Consider the following 6,000-nt stretch of genomic DNA (forward strand, 5'->3'; position numbering starts at 1 on the left):
GATTTTTACCTCATACCAGAAATTACTATTCCCGACCTACTCCTCCAGATATTCTTTATGAAGAAGCTTATCTGAATGAACAGAATAGTTACCATGGTAAAACTATTTATGAATGGAATATTGATGGTGAATCAGAATTTGGTATTTATAAAAAACTCCACCAGATGATGATGTATGCTACTGTATGTCGTCAATACAGTAATAATGATCAGGCCATAGCTAAGTTTATTATCAATGGCTTTACCGGAATCCTTAAAGGTTGGTGGGATAATATTATCACTCCCCTACAACAAACTGAAATCTTGACCGCTGTCAAAGTAGAACTTGATCCTACTACCAACCAGCAGGTCCAACAGTCTGATGCAGTGTACACCCTCATCCAAACAATTATCTACCATTTTGTTGGCACCAGTACCTCTACTCAGGACCGTGGTCGTGAGTTACTCCAGAATTTGCGTTGTCCTTCCTTAACCCATTTCCGATGGTATAAGGATGTTTTCCTTCTTAAGGTAACCCAACGCTCTGACGCTAACAGTACTCATTGGAAAGCTAAATTTATTGATGGCCTTCCTACTCTCTTTGCCGAACGTGTTAGGAAAAAACTTCGGGACCGCCATGACCGGATGTCTATTCCTTATGACCAGTACACTTATGGACAACTTGTGTCCATTGTTACAGATGAAGGTCTTTCTTTGTGTAATGACCTCAAACTCCAGTATCAAATGAAACAACAAAATTTAACAGGCAGAAAAGAATTAGGAGAATTCTGTGACCAGTTTGCTTATGAGCCAGGAATTAAATACCCTGCTAAAACCAGAAAGATATCTCATAAGAAATCCTCTAAACCTTACAGAAAAAAGTCTTATCCCAAGACTAGCCATCCGAAACCTACCAAGAAGTTTTATCCGAAGAAATCTACCAGTAAACCCAAAGGTAAATCTAAATCAGAAGTTAAGTGCTATAAATGTGGCCAAACAGGACATTATGCTAATAGATGTAGATCTAAAGCTAAATCTAAGGTTAATGAATTAAACCTTGATCCAGACATTAAAGACCAGTTAATCCAAGCCTTAGAAGCTGAAGAAATCTCAACTGAAGATGAAATCCCTTCTGATGATGAGCTTAACCAGTTATACTCTTCCTCCTCGGATGAAGATAATCCAGAAGCGCTATGTCCCTGTAGTACAAATCAGGAACAAATATCAGAAATTAATTACTGGAAATCCATAGTGGAAATGAATGGTTTACACTTAGGAGAACCAAGTAGTATAAATGTTTTAACAGATACCCAAAAGGATATGCTTGCTGTAGCAGATCAGATCCAGGATCCAGAAATAAAAATCAAGTATTTAAAAATGTGCTATGAACACCAACAAACAATAACAGACACTCCACCCATTCCAGATTATTCTTATAATCTCCAAACAGTTATTAACCGAATTCAGACCAAATCAGTAGTAGAACAACCAACTACTCTACAGGATTTAAAAATGGAAATTAATGTCCTTAAAACAGAAGTTAAACACTTGCAAACTGCTAGTGAAGCTGCTATTAAAGATATTAAGTATCTTCATACCCAAATTCCTAAACAGAAAGAAAAAGAAACTGAACAAAAACTTGATTTTAACAAACAAGAACCCGAATCTTCGACTCCTTATTTGTTGTTAGTTAATCAAGTTACTTTCCAGAAATGGTACATAAAAATCTCTTTCATGATCAAACCGGATTTTATCATTAAGGATGCTATTGCCTTAGTTGATAGTGGAGCTGATATGAACTGTATTCAAGAAGGTATAGTCCCAACCAGGTATTTTGCAAAAACTACCCAGAGTCTTACCAGTGCAAGTGGGAATTCTCTCCAAATCAGGTATAAAATTCCAGAAGCTTATATTTGTAATGAAGATCTCTGTCTTCCTACATCATTTGTGCTAGTCAGAAATCTTGCTACAAATATCATTTTAGGCACACCTTTTCTTTGTCTTTTAATGCCTATCCAGAAAATTGATTCAACAGGTATTTACTCCCAATTACAAGGAAAATCAGTAATTTTTGAATTTATCACTCAACCGTATACAAAAGAATTAGATCAAATTCGTGATTTAATTTCTGTTAAACAAAACCAGATAAATTTGATTCAAAAAGAAGTCTCCTTTTTGACAACAGAACAAAGATTACAACAATCTTCTTTTCAACAGAAAATTAAATTAATTGAAAAAGAATTTCAAACAGAAGTTTGTGGTACTGTTCCTAATGCTTTCTGGAATCGCAAAAAATATATTGTAACATTACCATATGAACCAGATTTTGATGAAAAATATATTCCAACTAGAGCTCGCCCTAGTCAAATGAAAAAGGAATATATGGAAATGTGTAAAACAGAAATTCAAGATCTTCTTATGAAGAAACTCATCCGTCCTAGTCACTCCCCGTGGAGTTGTACCGCTTTTTATGTTAATAAAAATGCAGAGTTAGAGCGAGGTGTTCCACGCCTTGTGATTAACTATAAACCGTTAAATGAAAAATTAAAATGGATCCGATATCCTATTCCGAACAAAAAAGATCTTTTAGATCGTCTCCAGGATGCCATAATTTTTTCCAAATTTGATCTTAAATCAGGATATTGGCAAGTTGAGATTGCTGAACAGGATCGCTATAAAACAGCCTTTACCGTACCCTTTGGGCATTATGAATGGAATGTTATGCCATTTGGACTAAAAAATGCACCTTCAGAATTTCAACATATTATGAATGATATTTTTAATCCGTTTACAGAATTTACTCTTTCTTATATTGATGATGTTTTAATTTTCTCTTCATCAATTGACCAGCATATGAAACATCTTAATATTTTTAAGAATGTTATAATCAGAAATGGTTTAGTCTTATCTGCACCAAAAATGCAATTATTTCAAACCACCATCAGATATTTAGGACATAATATTTGTAATGGTAGTATTATTCCCATTAACAGAAGCATGGAGTTTGCCTCTAAATTTCCAGATGAAATTAAAGACAAAACTCAATTACAGAGGTTTTTAGGTAGTCTTAATTATATTCGTGACTATTACCAGAATTTATCTGCAGATGCTAACATCTTGTATACCAGGTTAAAAAAGAATCCACCTCCATGGTCTCCAGAACATACTTTAGCTGTTCAGAAAATTAAAGCTAAAGTCCAACAGTTACCTTGTTTAAATTTACCTAATCCTGAGTGGAAGAAAATTGTTGAAACCGATGCGTCCAATGAAGGATTTGGTGGTATTTTAAAACAGTTTAATCCCAAGACTCAGAAAGAAGAACTTTTACGTTTTCATTCTGGGCATTGGAATCCAGCTGCTTTAAACTATCCGACCATTAAACAGGAATGTTTAGCCATTGTAAAATGTGTTATGAAATTCCAGGATGACTTATTAAACCAGCATTTTATCATCAGAGTTGATTGCTCTGCTGCTAGACAGATATTTAAACAAGATGTTAAAAATCTTGTTTCAAAACAGATATTCGTAAGCTGGCAGGGTTATTTATCCAATTTTGATTTTGATATTGAATATATTAAAGGAGAAACTAACTCTTTGCCTGACTTTTTGACCCGTGAATACTTGCAGAAATCAGCAAATGACCAGTAGAGGCCAAAGAGGTCGAGGTCGTGGCCGGGGTTCTAATCCTCGCTATGATCCATCCGAATATCCACCCCTCTCTCGTGGAGGAGGTCAAACCAGTAATCCAACGGCAAGGGATGTTCTCCTGAGGCCAGAAGACCCGTATACTCCTAACAGTCTTTCTGATGAAACGGTCCTTTGGATCGAACCGTCAGATGAACAGTGGATGACAGACCCGTGGGAGATTAAACGTCGTTATCTCACCACCCAACAGTCACCTCCTCATTTTGATCAATACAGATATATTTACGAACAAATACTCGTTGAAACTGGAGCCGTTGAAATCAAGCATACTTTGCATGATGCCAACAAGACTGCCAGTCCAATCCAATTCAGTAAAATGGTTATCCGTAATATTATGCCCATTGCTACTTGGGGCATCCATCCGCATACTACCCGGGATATTGATCTCCGGAATGGGTGGAGTGTCTGTTATTGTTTGTTGGTGTTCATAGCACATTTTTAAATACTTGATTTTTATTTCTGGATCCTGGATCTGATCTGCTACAGCAAGCATATCCTTTTGGGTATCTGTTAAAACATTTATACTACTTGGTTCTCCTAAGTGTAAACCATTCATTTCCACTATGGATTTCCAGTAATTAATTTCTGATATTTGTTCCTGATTTGTACTACAGGGACATAGCGCTTCTGGATTATCTTCATCCGAGGAGGAAGAGTATAACTGGTTAAGCTCATCATCAGAAGGGATTTCATCTTCAGTTGAGATTTCTTCAGCTTCTAAGGCTTGGATTAACTGGTCTTTAATGTCTGGATCAAGGTTTAATTCATTAACCTTAGATTTAGCTTTAGATCTACATCTATTAGCATAATGTCCTGTTTGGCCACATTTATAGCACTTAACTTCTGATTTAGATTTACCTTTGGGTTTACTGGTAGATTTCTTCGGATAAAACTTCTTGGTAGGTTTCGGATGGCTAGTCTTGGGATAAGACTTTTTTCTGTAAGGTTTAGAGGATTTCTTATGAGATATCTTTCTGGTTTTAGCAGGGTATTTAATTCCTGGCTCATAAGCAAACTGGTCACAGAATTCTCCTAATTCTTTTCTGCCTGTTAAATTTTGTTGTTTCATTTGATACTGGAGTTTGAGGTCATTACACAAAGAAAGACCTTCATCTGTAACAATGGACACAAGTTGTCCATAAGTGTACTGGTCATAAGGAATAGACATCCGGTCATGGCGGTCCCGAAGTTTTTTCCTAACACGTTCGGCAAAGAGAGTAGGAAGGCCATCAATAAATTTAGCTTTCCAATGAGTACTGTTAGCGTCAGAGCGTTGGGTTACCTTAAGAAGGAAAACATCCTTATACCATCGGAAATGGGTTAAGGAAGGACAACGCAAATTCTGGAGTAACTCAGGACCGTGGTCGTTATTCTGAAAAAGGAAAGTTGGGTTACGTTTTGTTGTTTCATTTGATACTGGAGTTTGAGGTCATTACACAAAGAAAGACCTTCATCTGTAACAATGGACACAAGTTGTCCATAAGTGTACTGGTCATAAGGAATAGACATCCGGTCATGGCGGTCCCGAAGTTTTTTCCTAACACGTTCGGCAAAGAGAGTAGGAAGGCCATCAATAAATTTAGCTTTCCAATGAGTACTGTTAGCGTCAGAGCGTTGGGTTACCTTAAGAAGGAAAACATCCTTATACCATCGGAAATGGGTTAAGGAAGGACAACGCAAATTCTGGAGTAACTCACGACCACGGTCCTGAGTAGAGGTACTGGTGCCAACAAAATGGTAGATAATTGTTTGGATGAGGGTGTACACTGCATCAGACTGTTGGACCTGCTGGTTGGTAGTAGGATCAAGTTCTACTTTGACAGCGGTCAAGATTTCAGTTTGTTGTAGGGGAGTGATAATATTATCCCACCAACCTTTAAGGATTCCGGTAAAGCCATTGATAATAAACTTAGCTATGGCCTGATCATTATTACTGTATTGACGACATACAGTAGCATACATCATCATCTGGTGGAGTTTTTTATAAATACCAAATTCTGATTCACCATCAATATTCCATTCATAAATAGTTTTACCATGGTAACTATTCTGTTCATTCAGATAAGCTTCTTCATAAAGAATATCTGGAGGAGTAGGTCGGGAATAGTAATTTCTGGTATGAGGTAAAAATCCTGGTTTAGCAGAACTATAATAGTTAAGCTTGTTGACTGATGAAGGTTCCTGAAAATTCATTTGAATTTCTTGAATTTGGTCTGGAGATAAAATATCCTGGTCAGGGCTGGTGTCAGCTCTAAGCATGTGGATAGATCCACTGCTGGTTTGTCCGGTAGGAGGCTTAGGAGGTTCAGGAGGACGA

This window comes from Camellia sinensis, chromosome 10, assembly GCF_055761805.1.
Source record: "Camellia sinensis isolate YWXY chromosome 10, ASM5576180v1, whole genome shotgun sequence".
NCBI classification, from domain to species: domain Eukaryota; kingdom Viridiplantae; phylum Streptophyta; class Magnoliopsida; order Ericales; family Theaceae; genus Camellia; species Camellia sinensis.